The sequence below is a fragment of the Cervus canadensis genome, chromosome 19 (assembly GCF_019320065.1).
Source record: "Cervus canadensis isolate Bull #8, Minnesota chromosome 19, ASM1932006v1, whole genome shotgun sequence".
In the NCBI taxonomy this organism is placed as follows: domain Eukaryota; kingdom Metazoa; phylum Chordata; class Mammalia; order Artiodactyla; family Cervidae; genus Cervus; species Cervus canadensis.
Genome location: NC_057404.1, coordinates 5,794,471 through 5,808,690, shown reverse-complemented (window position 1 = coordinate 5,808,690; position 14,220 = coordinate 5,794,471). Strand labels below are relative to the sequence as shown.

The window sequence follows — 14,220 nt, the reverse complement described above, 5'->3', positions numbered from 1 at the left end:
TAATACCTGGTGCAGCCAGATTAGTAAATATTTAAAAAATAAGAGAATAATATATGAATAAATAATGAATAAAGAATAATTACGAGTAAAGAATGTCAAATTAGATCTTGGGGAAACGATGAAAGCAACTGGCTGTGTACTCAGTCATGACCGGCTCTTTGTGACCCTATAAACTATAGCCCACCAGGCTCCTCTTGCATGGGATTTCCCAGGCAAGAATACTGGAGTGGGTTGCCATTCCCTTCTCTAGGGAAAGCGACTGAAGTGTGCCTAAAAGCTCGTGTGAGTTTACAATGATTTTGTTTCCAAGTTGTCACCATTCTGTTCTCAGGGAGGATCAGCCATCTAAGTCAAGATTTTCTTGATTTATGCCTGATGGTTTGATTGTTCTCCATCAGGGATTGACATTGCAGGGAAGAAGATTGGAAGTGACAACTCCCAGGAGGGATTTGGCTACTTCGGTGATTTTTTTTTTCAAGCTGGTATCTGTGTTGTGTGGGTTTTTATTGTTCCAGACAGTCTTATGGTTTTCAGAATTTCCCTTGTCTCGTAGTGAAAAATACCACTTAGCTTTTATATCTTTCACGAAGAAGAATCCCATGATGTTTTAGAAGGCCCGTGTGTCTGTTACCACTAGAGGGGCAAACAGTTAAATCTCTAAATCCCAGACAAGCAGTGTTGAGAAAGGGAGAGGCGGGCATCTTAGCTGTCACTCCTGGGGCTGGCCTTGAGACACGTGCACGGGGAGCTTAGGACTCCGTGTCTTCCCAGCCCTGCCTGCGCTGGCCTGAACCTGGACCAGAGTAGGCGTCGCATTCCCATTTGTGTCCCCACACTGTCACAACGTCCGAGATGGGGATGACAGCAGCCACAGGGAACTCTGTCTGGGGACATTTTCTGTGTTCTTGGGAACTTCCTATTTAATCCTCACAAGAATATGTGTAGATACTCTTGTTTCTATTACACAGATAAGGAAACTTGTCTGAGGTCACAACGCTAGTAGGACGGAGCCAGGGTTCAGCCAATGTCTGTTTCACCCCATCCCTGAACTCCTGACCACTGACGTGGGGATCCCTGGTGGAAGAGAATACTAAGGTCGTGTCATATGGATGGATGCCATTGTGAGGTTTTGCGTGGGGAAGGGAAGGCTGAGGAGAGATGTGAGGACGTATCAAAATGCTGAAGGACAGTCGTGTGGAAGACAGCCTGAGCGTGATGTCGACAGTCTCATGGGGGTAGAATTAGAACCCCTGAGGAGAAATGGTTGGGAACGCCATGTTAGTACAACATAAGTGTTTTCTACCACAGAGCTCCCCCACAGTGGGCTGAAATGCATCAGAATTCAGTCACTTGCTCGTCACTGAAGCCTTTCACACGCGGGCTGGACAGCTCCCTGGGGATGATACAACCACGGTCACTCCTCCACTGCTTTGACACCAGGAATGTTCTTCAGAGTGCCCCCAACGTACCCATCAGATTAGTTGCAGGACCTTCCACCCTCTCAGACGTCTCTGTTTTTAAACTTGTTCTCCCTTTTAACAAGTTCAGGGAACTACCAGGGCCTCTGCCAAATGGTCCTCCGTGCACAGTCAATATAAGACTGACGCGTGTGCTCAGGAAGGCAGAACCTGCAAGGGAAAGCTGAGGCTTGCCTGGGTTTGGACCCTGGCTCAACCCCCTGCTGTGTGCCTGCTGAAGTTACCAAACCTCCTGTGCGTTGGTTTCCTCCTGTTTTATGCCTTAAATAGGATGATATTAAAACAGAGGTGTTCTTAGGATTAATGAGTTAACACATTTAAAGCCGACAGAACAGTGCCTGGCATGTTTTGGGTCATCAGTGTTAATGTCTAGTTTTATAAAGGTGATGTGCTTTTGACTCACTCTCTACCAAATAAGTGGAACATTCATTCAGTCATAACCATAATAAGCTCAATAGTAGCAGCAATGATAATTATAAATTTTAAGCCAAAATTAAATTCCAGAGCCCATGCTTGTAACTCCTTTCTTGGTGCCAGGTGCTAGCTGAAGAACTGTACCTAAATTATCTCATTTACGCCTCAGGAAAACCTGGTAGGTGCATTTGATTGCATTTTACAGGTGAGGAACCTGGAACTTAGGTTATGTAGCTCACCCAGTATCCCCAGTTAGTGGGTACGGCATGATGAGAAACCAGGTCTTTCTATATTTATCTTTGGACATATTTCTGCCCCAATGAATTAGTAATAACCCTTCAAAAAAGCTCCATAATTAAGTGGCATCAGAGATGATTACAGGTTGGTTTCACTTCATAGATGATGCCTTTAAGATTTGCAACTCTGACATTTACTCACAGAGACTGTCAAATGGCATTTGAGAACAAATGGTCAGTAGGTTCCCATATTTATAACTAAAAGTGACAGTGAAATTACAGACTCACTACAAAGAATTCTTCCCTATTGCTGTACAATGTCATGTGATCTGAAAATAATTTTTTAAAAGAAGATGATCAGGACCCAGCCTTGGCCTGCTTATGTTACACACTGTTTGAAACACCAGAATTGCAGGATAAGAAGAATTTCACAGTCCCACGGAATGGGGTGTCATGGAATTCGACCCATATGGACACTTGAGTTTGTGTATTCAAAACTGGTGACATAATGTTCTACTTATTTTTAGATCTAAATTTCTTCAAACACCAATGCTAGAAAAATACCCTAAAATGGATTAGTTCTTCTGGCTTTCCTTCAGAAAGACTAAGAAAAATATGATGCTGCTAAAATGGGCCAAAATGTTGATGAAATGCCTTTGGATGTTGTAGGATTTGTGATTGAATGTAAATTGTCTTCTTTGTCATAAATTAGAGCTAGGCTACAAGGCTAGGTGTTGGTGTATCTGGTAAAGAGCAAGGAACTGTTGAAAAGGGATGCTTGACTTTGAAACTGACTGCAGGGATAAGCATTTAAAAGTATTTTCCCAAATTCTAGGTCTTTGAGACATGTTATTTACTTCCCTAGCCAGATTACCTTGCTTGTCTTGGCTCGCTGGCAATCTCACTGAATTTTTCTTCTCTTTTCTCTATTTGTGTTTGTATTTCCAGTTATTCATCCTGTTAGCTTTCGAGATAAGGGTATAATGAAAATACAAACTGAATGTAATAGAGAAATATGCTTAGTAGCTTTTCAAAAACATAAAATTGTGCTTCCTAACATTGTACTAAAAAGGGAATTATCCACCCAGGGAAAGAGAGAAGAGTTGCTTTGTAAATGTCTAAACTCAACCCAGCATGATGCTGCTGTTCCGTTGCTCAGTCGTGTCCAGCTGTTTGTGACCCCATGGACTGCGGCACGCCAGGCTTCCCTGTCCTTCACCATCTTCCGGAGCTTGCTCAAAGTCATGTGCATTGAGTCAGTGATGCCGTCCAACCATCTCGACCTCTGTCTTCCCCTTCTCCTCCTGCCTTCAATCTTTCCCAGCCTCAGGGTCTTTTCTGATGAGTCGGCTCTTCCCATCAGGTGGCCAAAGTATTGGAGCTTCAGCTTCAGCATCAGTCCTTCCAGTGAATACTCAGGGTTGATTTCCTTTAGGATGGACTGGTTGGATCTCCTTGCAGTCCAAGGGAGATAGCTGGTTTAAGAGCTGGTTTTGTTTCTCATGATTAATAATGCCGTATCACCACTGAGTCTGCTTGAGAGATGTAGGAGTGAGACAGATAGAGATCACAGGCTCCCTTTCTTACTGCTAAGAGCTGGGTGGAAGACTGTGACTTGGGGCTGGCAAGTATGCTTCAGCACTGACTCCGCTAAACTCACCCAGGCAGCCCCAGGGAGAACTCGCAATGCAGATCCCCTCTGGAGGAGCTCTGCCTGTAAAACCTACAGTCTGCAGTGGGAGAGAAAGCCTGCTTCTTGCCTGCAGGAAGAGGCGTGGCTGAAAATGCTGCCTCTCCCACAGCCAGCACTCAGATAACTCCCAAGCAGGGTGACAGTAAGTGCCCAGGAGTGTTACTCCAGGAGCTTCCCCGACCTGGAGACCTGAAGCACAGAAATAAAAGGTCTGCTGTCAGTGTTAAACTACGAAATGAAGTGCAGCCAAAATCTGGAACTTCTGTTTTCAACCCTGGCTGCACACATTAACTCCAGTACGTTGTGCTTACCTACTAGTATGAGTGATGTATCCTACGTCCCCAGATTACTAGAGATGGGTTGTCATGGTAATAAAGTCCAGAGCCATATTCGATCCTGGGGACAGTTTCAGAGATAATGGTACATGAGAAGGACTCCAGAAATGCTACTGAAGAGCAGATTCCCAATTCTGCCCGTGCGTCAGTCCCCACTGAGAAAAAGCCTGTTGAGGAGAGCGAAGTCTTGCTCCTCCTCACCAGGAAAAGCTTTATGCAGAAATGTCCCTATACTACTTAATTTCTCCAGCATTTCTCTGGTTTGGGGGAATGAGTTTCTCCTCAAGGAGGAAAAGAGAAGACGAAAAGGCAGCGGTCATAGTGCATGAGTGAGCGCGGTGTGAGCCCTGTGTATGCAGAATGGTGGCTGTGGCGTCCAGTCCCATGTGGGATGGCGGGCGTGGCCGTCCCCGTGTCTCAGTAACACAGCCGTACCCTTGACAACATACTCTGTGATCCCCCAGGAAGCGTTCGTTTCGGCTACATCACCTTGAACACTGGAAAATGGTAAGCCTGCCTGGGACTCGGTTCTATAGCCATTGCGTGCTTTAAACAGTAGTCCTAAAGCGAAGCTCCTCCCTGAGGTATTCTGAATATAACTCTAACAGAACTTTGTCTCCCAAGGGGTTTAAGTAAATGATCTCAAAGATTTGCCTCTGCTTAATTGCCGCAGAGATTCTACCGTTTCAACTGGAGCTGTTGATCTGAAACTTAAGCCTTGCGCTCATTCTCTTCTTAGCTGATATGGTTTGCATTTGTGTTGCAGCGGAGCAGATAGAAACCCACTGAATTCCTGTTTCATGCATACATTTAGGCAGAGGCAATAGTTCTGGAGACAGAATGAGTCATGATTTCACCTAAGCACCACAGAAAGGAGGAAGTTGTGGCTTAGCACTGTCCAGAACATGTCCATTCTCTGGGCATCTTGTGGCATAAAGATGTCCTACAGGTGGTTCTGAACAATCTATAAGATTCAAGGATCATAAATGTTTAGGCAAAGGTTAAAGCCAAAATGATGAATGACATTGCCCAGGAATAGACTAAGAAGACTAATCAACTGTCATTTAAAAAAGAGTAGAGAGGAAGTTCCCTGGTGGTCCAGTAGGTGGTACTTGGCTCTTTCACTGCTGTGGCCCCGGGTTCAGTCCCTGGTGGGGGAACTGAGATCCCACAAGTGGAAGTGGCACAGCCAATACGTCAATAAAAAATAAAATAAACGGTAGAGAAAGGAACTCACAAAAAAGACTGAGAAAAAAGATCAGAGAAATATTGGAAAGTGGACATAATAGCATCAACGGGAAGGAAAATGTCTCAAGGAAGAAAAGGTGATGAGCTGTGTCAAATGCAGGGGGAGAATTAACCCATTGAAAGAACTGGGACGTCTCTCTTGAATTAAAAAGCAGAGGAGGATTGTTGATCTTAAGCACATTTGTACCAGATGGTGAGAATTGAGGCCACTTGTGAAGAGAATCAAACAAGAGGAGTTAAGACTGTGACTAGGGCTGACTCTTGTGAGACCGAGAAGGGGAGAGAATGAGTGTTAGTTGGATGGAGACACAAAGTCTTCGCAGGGTTTATCTGTAGAGTAGGAAAATTTTTGGCTTGTTTATATTACAAAGAGAAGAAGATTAGTGAGAAAAAGAAGAGACAAGAGAGAGGATACAATAGGTAGGATGAAGTCTTGGAAGATAGGAAGGGATGACCTTGATAAGGAAGGAGCGACCTCTCGTGGCCTGAGACCAGGGGAAGGGAGGTGAGCAGGGGTGTGCAGATGAGGGATGGCGTGTGACGGTGTCGTTTTGGTGCAGCAGGAGGCAAAGGTGTCTGAAAACCAGTGAGGGGAGTGTTTTAGAAAACAGAGAAGTGGGAGATTGAGTCAGCTGTGGAGGGGGATGGAAAAGGACTGACCTCAGTGAGGACTCTGCTAAGTTTGCAAATCCTGAATTTATAATCGAGCCAACATGTTTCATTAAGTGTTCAGGGCTGAGAAGTTGGTGATGTGGTCTCAGATCTAGTGCATTCTGAATATGGAGTAGAATTGGATGCATCATGCGTTTGACCATGGAATATGGTACTGGGTTTTCCAAGATAATCACCGTAGGTAATGACAAAGTTCACATCTCCGAAGTGGAGCCTGGCCTTCAGGAAGGCTAAGTGGATGACTTCTGTGTGGTTTGATGTCAAGGATGTTGAAAAGCCAGATCACCTCAAAAATTCACCCTTACCCCAAGTAAGTATTTATAAAAAGCCTGAATGTCTATATACCTGCTTTATACCTGCCTTTATAATAAAACCAAAAATAGAATGAGCCTGGTAATATTTTAATGCATAATGATTTCTACTCGAGCATGAATGAAAAATGAATAGGACAGTTCTCAGAAATATTTATTGGTTGGTTTGCTGATACGGGTAGGAGCAAGTGGAGAGAATGAGTGTAAGCTCTGACCATGAGAGAAAGAGAGAAACTTTAGCTGCTGAACTGAGTCAGAGTCCTCAAACTTTTCCTTTTCCATCTGTAAATGTAACACAATAGACAACATCTTCACAGATGCAAGAATATGGTCTTGCAAATGCCCCACTCAAATTACTATAAATACTATAGAAATGCATACAGTTTTAGAATTACGAAGAACAAAGATTTGGCAATTAGCAATACATTGGATTAAGTAGGTTACCACTGGAGTTGGCTTTATACTACATCTCAATGCCCCAGCTTGAAAATCACAAATTTTTACAATCCCTTTTTTTTTTTGTTACTTGAGGAAGGAAAATATGAGACACCTTAATTCCTGGAGAGAAAGTAGGAGTGGAGTTTGAGTGATATTGAACTTGACAGAGAAGTAAATAAAAGAGGGTCTGTGAATAAAACACTCTGGCAAAAGAAGGCAAGGCTTTTAATAGCAGATTTTAAATGAGCACCGTTAAGAAAAATAACATGGAGCAGGTTCTTTAATAGGCAAGGAAGAGAAAACATAGAAACAAATAATGCAAGGTCAGATGGAAATGAACTGAAATTAGAGTTTGTGACAGTGTATAGTCAGAATATTGCCTCACAGATTTCGTGTTTTGATTTCAGTGTCCTGACAGTTGGCTGGGGCTTTGGCATAGAACTGGGGAAGGACCTAGTTAATGCATCTTTGGTTGGTTAAGACTTTGCAGTCACGAGGCATCAAGAGTGTGGAACTTGAAGGAAGAGGCAGACATGTGTTCACACGGTAGGATTCAGGCACTTCACGTGGGCTATTGCCGTTCACTGACATCATGGAAAGTCTTAGTTGAGAGGTTCTTTTTCCCTCAGACCAAGATAGGGTTGTCTACAGTAACGGAACAATTTCTACATCAACAGTTGTACAGATAAAGGAAATCTCTAAGTAACTTTAGCCTGTGCTGGGCTTTCAAATCTCCTCCAAACAAATATATGGCAGTCAGGCTCTCCTACAAAAAGATAGCTTTGAGTTTCACTATCGCATCCCCTCTTTCTACACCAGTGGTGATACCAGTAACCAGTGAATCGGTCAGATTGCAGAAGGCAAAAGAGGAATAGTCCATGTTGAATTGGCTCAGCTGTAACTGGAGAAACCCCGTTGCTGAAAAGTCAACAGCATAAAGAATCTTTTTAAAAAAGTACTATTTGTGATCTTTTTCTGGATTTAACTATAATATATAATCACTATAAGAACATAAAAATAAAAAAATATATGGAAGATTATACGAATTATACATAATAGTCCTCTCAGAGACTTTAGTGTTCTGGGTTACAGTCTTCTGCTTTTTTCTCTGTACATGAGTTTGTCTACAAATGATATGGTTAAAGTTATTACTGCACATCCATTTTCTATCCTGTGTTTTCCCTAGTCCTTGATCATGAAGATTTCTATGTTGTTAAGTATTCTTTGGAAACCATTTTGATGTATATTTTTATATGTTTATGATGGCTGTATATTTTTCCCCATATGGACATACAACAAATTAAGTATACTCTCTTTGTTGTGCATTTGGGTTATTTCCATTTTTGTTGTTGTTTAGTTGCCAAGTCATATCTGACTCTTTTGCAACGTCATGGCCTATAGCCTGCCAGGCTCCTCTGTCCATGGGATTTCCCAGGCAAGAATGCTTTCAGTTCAGTGCAGTTCAGTCGCTCAGTCGTGCCCACTTTTTGCGACCCCATGGACTGCAGCACGCCAGGCCTCCCTGTCCATCACCAACTCCCGGAGCTTACTCAAACCCATGTCCATTGAGGCAGTGATCCCATCCAGCCATCTCATCCTCTGTCATCCCCTTCTCCTCCTGCCTTCAATCCCTCCCAGTATCAGGGTCTTTTCCAATGAGTCAGTTCTTCACATCAGGTAGCCAAAGTATTGGAGTTTCAGCTTCAGCATCAGTCCTTCCAATGAACACCCAGGACTGATCTCCTTTAGGATGGACTGGTTGGATCTCCTTGCTATCCAAGGGAGTCTTCTCCAACACCACAGTTCAAAAGCATCAATTCTTCAGCCCTAGAATGCTCTAGTAGGTTGCCATTTCCTTCTTCAGGGTTCACCCAGGGATCGAACCTGCATCTCCTGCATTGGCAGGCATATTCCACTTTCAAGTTATTATAAATAAACTTCTGATGAGCAGTAGTGTATATGTCTTTTTTCCTGACCTCTTTAGAGAACAAATTCCGATAGTAAAATTGTTAGATCAAAGAAAACCCACATGTTAAGATTTTGGAAACATATTGTCAAGTCCCCTGCAAAGGCTGATGGCTGTTTGGTCTTTAGTGCTAAGAACTACTTAAAATTTTTTGAGCCCTGGACCTTTGCTATAAATTCCCATACATAATATAATTAAGACAAATCTCTCTTGTGTGCCATCTGTGAAGGAATTTGTGCCAAATTAAACAAACACACCTCTTTTTAGAATGCAAAGGCAGGAGGTAAGAATTACATAGGTTTCATTTCATTGACCTAGTTTTATTCCAGGCAGATCTTACATACAGTATTAGGTGTGATCTGGCAAGGACCATTGACTGAAAATTTTAAAAAGGCAAATTTTTTAGACTGTGTCAGGAGACCTATCTAGATTTCAGTAGTACCCGTGAGGGTTTGGGCTTCCCTCGTGGCTCAGACAGTGAAGTATTTGCCTGGAGTGCAGGAGACACACGGGTTCAATCCCTGGGTCGGGAAGATCCCCTGGAGAAGGGAATAACTACCCACTCCAGTATTCTTGCCTGGAGAATCCCATGGACAGAGGAGCCTGGCGGGCTACCGTCTATGGGGTCAAGAAGAGTCAAACACAACTGAGTGACTAAGACTTTCACTTTCACCGTGAGGGTCTATATTCACACTGTAGGTAGAGGAATACATCTCTGGGAGAATAGTACAAGCCATAATCCTATCTCTTTATCCATAAGAACTGTCATTGTTTTAATTCATTGAATTTAAGTTATCAAGGCTTCAAGTGTGGCTTTAGATCTCTATAATGCTATTTTTTGGGGGCTTTATGAGAAAATATCTGTGAGACTGTGTAAGGGAGGGAAAAGGGCATTTGCGAAGAGGTTTGAGACACTGTGGCTCTAAGACGGTGGGGGAGTCTTTCCACCACTCTGGGTCTTACCTTTAATTTCCTTGACAGTAAATTAGGAGAAAAATGAGTCACCTTGTAGGGCTGTAGTGAGAATAAGAATAACATCCTTGAAATACTTTGCACAGTTTTGCTTCTAAATTTTTTTTATCCTACAGATGCACTCCCACTTGTGTGAAATCGCATATATTATTTATTGCTGCATATTTTAAAGTAGCAAAAGATTGGAACCAGCCTAAATGTCTATCAGTAGAAGACTAATTATTCTGTAGCTGTTGTTACCGCTTTAAGTATAAAGACATTAACAAAATTAGTGTTTCTTTAACATTTCTAATTTTTAAAGGCATCATGATGAAACAGTGAAGTTTTGCCTGTTGGCTTGGAACTGTGTCATTAAGTTGGATTTACTAGGTAAATATCTGTCTCATTCCAAATTCAGTTAGTCAGGAAGTAGTTATTATATGCCAGCATTATGCCATGGTTTCACATACTCACTAGAGGTTCAGAATTTTTAAAGGATATTCATTTTGGCATATAGTCTCTTGGAAATAATTTTCAAATACTGTTTCATCATGTGGATATGAAATCCTCCTTTATGCATTTGAGAACACCCTGTTCTTGATCTTATAATTTCTTGGCATGCAACTTTATATGATAAATACAAAGCTGATATTGGGGATGTCTTGTTAGTAGCAGGAAGATGTTTAAGGTTAAGGCCTGAATATATGAGATTATTAAAACGTATTTTGGCAAGTGTGGATTTCATTTCATAAGTGAAAGAATTTGTGGCTTTTGTCCCAGAGTTATATACATGAATCAAGAATGAGTCTATCTTGGAGGTAGGGGATATTTGCTTCTTGCAGTGATGAGATGGCCCAGTTTTAGCAAACACTCCCAGGCTGTTGGCCCTCACTTCTGTGAAGTTTCCCTACCAAACTTATGGGTTTCAGGTCCAACCACTGTAACTGATACTGTTGATACTACGATAGCTGCCCCTAAGTAGTAGGACCGCCTTTCTGGAACTGTTTGTTCTCTGAGGGCGGGGAGAAAAAAAGACAGGTTTCTTTCAGCCATTTGTTGTCACTTACTGACTTCAAATGAAAACTCACTTGCCTAATTGGACAAAAGGAGAATGATTAAGATACAAAATCAAAGGAGGGTAGGAGATGCACCTTAACTTTAATAAGTATTGGATTTACAAAGTGCTTTTTAGTTTACCCTCTGACTGCATACTCTATTCATTTACAACGTTTCTGGTGGGATTTATGTTTATTTTTGAAACTTCCATATAATCTAAACACCTCAACTCTTAATTCTTTCCAGTCTCATGTTTCTGTATGTTTTTATGATTAAGACAGCTTTAAACTTACTAAATCTGTATTTTTCATGTTATTTTTAATTTTAAAAGCAACTTATTATTTCATCTTACAGTGAAAGCAATACCTGTTTTTTGTTTTTGTTTTCAGAAAAAAAAGGGAAAATAATTACAGCCTTTCTGGATGACAATCTGGAAATATCTATCAGATAAAAATATGCAGATTCCTTTGACTAAGCAATTTCACTCTTAAGTATTATATCCTACAGATGCACTCCCACTTGTGTGAAATGACACATAGATAAAGTTTTTCATTGCAGTATTTTTTGCTCCTAGAAGTGATTAGAAATAACCTTAGTTCCATCAAAAAGGACTGGTTAATAAGTTGTGGTCATTTATGGTTAGGATGACCCTGCATCTAGGTTTGTCTGCGAGAGTCCTGCTTTATGTCTGTGGTTCCACTCTCATAGCATCCCTTTTAAAAAGTGTCTTAATTTGGACAATAAATTATATGTTTATCCTAATTTGCTCATGTCATGGAATACCATGTAGTCATTAAAAAAAAAGGATGACGCTCTTTATCTGTTAATTAATAATAATAATTTTTAAAAACCAAAGCTTACCTACTTTGAGTTAACAAAAAGGTGGGGGAGGATGTAAAACATATGTGCATAGATTTGTATACACACAAAATGCTTCTGGAAAAATACATGAGGAACTTAATGTCAGTTGCCTTGGGAGTGGAAATCTGAGTGACTGGAGGACAGAAATTAGAAGGAAACTACATACCCTTTTGTGTATTTTTAAACCATGTGAATAAAGCATCTACTCAAAACACTCAGAAGAAGAATTTTAGAAGAGAGGAAATATTGTGTGTCTATTTCTATAGGAAATTTTCTTTAGAAATCATACCTCCTAATGCTAACAATGTTTATTCTGAGTAGTTCCACCGCAAGTCATTTTCTATCATCTTTTAAAATATCTGTGTAATGTGGACTTCAACATTAGATGCCTAGATTCTTCAAATCGTTTAAATGCCTCACATAAGCATATACCACAACGGTTTCCAGCGTGAGCACATACCGCAATTCTATTTAAGCAATCCCCTGTTGTTGAACATTTCTGTTGTTTCCAGTTTTTCATTTTAAACAGTGGTCCAGTGAGCTTTCTTTTACAAAGTTGTTCGTGAATGATTCATGTTTATGTCTTTAGAGCATATTCCTGAAAGGTGACTCGCTGAATCCAAGAAATGCAAAATCCTAAGGCTTTTGGCACTTATTTCTAAATTGCCTTTCTGAAAGGTAGTGGGTAACTGGTTCACACTCTTGCCAGCTGAATAAGAGATTGACAGTTTCTTCTTACCTTCTCCTGCACCAGATCTCAGCATTTGTATTCTTCTTGGCCAATCCTGAGGTAAAATTGGCTTTTATGCTGTTTCAACTTGCCTTTAAAAAAAAATCAGGAGGTTAAAATCTCCCCCACATATTGGCCATTAGTATTCCCTACAAGTAAAACTCACAAAAGAAAAATAAAGTTTTTTAGTGGGACAAAAACCTTAAGAGAATGCTCTGGGAAGATGGGATTTTTGTGTTTTTATTTTTTCCTTTTTGCTAATTCAGCTACTTAGAGTTAACGCTGCTTTTAGAAATATCCCATCTAAAATGATTGTGTAAGTCTACAGGCAGCTACTTTGTCGTGCCCAGTGATGCACTTTTCCTTGTCAGACCAGCTCACCACATCCTGATACCGGTCCTGTAGGAGTCTTGTCCAGTTCTCACTTCTGGTTCTTACACCGTGATATTTTGCTGAAGTTTTTTAAACAAACCACAGAATATTGTGCCCTTAAACATGGAGTGGGAGAATCTTTTGTGCTAGGATGGTTTTACCTTAATCTGATTTTTCCAATGCTGCTGAGTCAGATGTCTCAACACAGTCACAAGGTCCATCTGGTGTACAGACGGTCACCATTAATCCAGCAGTTATCTGAATCATGTATATATGTCCAAACATCAAACAAATCAAACTCTTTTGATGTCTTTCTCAATCAGTCTTTAGTTTCAAAGATATTCTCAAAAGTGCTGAGAGAAACAGCCAAGTTGCTTTAAGTCCCCCTTCTCCTCCCCACCGCCAGCGCACACGCTCACAGTGTTTTAAGGGAATTAAAGCACTTCACTTCAAAAGACACGGGCTGGGATGACTGCCTTTCTCTAGGATCCCCTCTGCACAACACGCAAGAGCCTGTGCAATGTACATGCGGCAGTCTGTCCATTTCTTTCTTTAAAGCCATGCCACATAGCCTGCGGGATCTTCGTTCCCCAAGCAGAAATTGAACCCAAATCCAGAATCCTTGACCGCTGGACGGCCAGGGTATTCCCGATGTGTCCATTTCTTTACCGCTGTGTGGTCCAAGGAGCAAGATCCCACTTGGATGTTCTCACCTAGTAGGGCTACAGAGAGCCGCTTCTTAAGGGCAGTATTTGATGAACTACCTGGCATTTTTAGGAAGGCCTTGTGTAGGAAGGGAAGGTACCCCAGGCTTATTTAATTTCCTCACTGGTAACACTACAAAGCAGGTAAGTGTGATTTACATTTTACAGATCAAGTAACTGAGACCCCGTCCTATGAAGGAAGGAGAGAGCCGTTTTTAATTCCAAATCTCTTGCTTTTTCTCATCATGTCATATTCAGTGTCCTGTAGAACAGTTGTTAAGTGAACAAATTTCATGTCAAGTTTCAAAGATCATAGTCAAACAGATTAAAATAGACGGGTAAATGTCCTTGAATTATTTAATGCCATCTCCTTCCCTTGAATCACATACTTGATCACAAAGAAAGCCTTCAAAAACTGAAAGAGAGGAGAGAGATTTATGAAGGTTGCTTCCTGATTATGATGTAGTGAGAGTAGAAAGAAAAAGCAAGAAGATAATTTTAAAAACCTTATCCACTTGCAAATTATAAAACACACTCATTGATAACCCTGGGAGCAGAAGGAAATCAATGAGTAAGTTAAAGTTACTGGGAAAGAAATGAAAAAAAAAAAAAAAGAATATTTCTTTATCAAAACTTCTAAGCATAGTAAAAACTGTATGCAGAGGAGATGTTTTGTTCTTTTGTAAAGAATAAAGGAAAAATAGTTCAACTTATTACTTACAAAATAAAAAGGAATAAAAAACCCTAAAAAATTA

General features: G+C 40.9%; 1 protein-coding gene across 15 annotated transcripts in view; it reads left to right on the top strand.

Moving 5' to 3' along the window:
- Window positions 1-14,220, top strand: part of LIMCH1 (LIM and calponin homology domains 1) — a 347,525-nt gene that overhangs the window by 212,216 nt on the left and 121,089 nt on the right. The gene's annotated exons all lie outside the window — the stretch shown is intronic.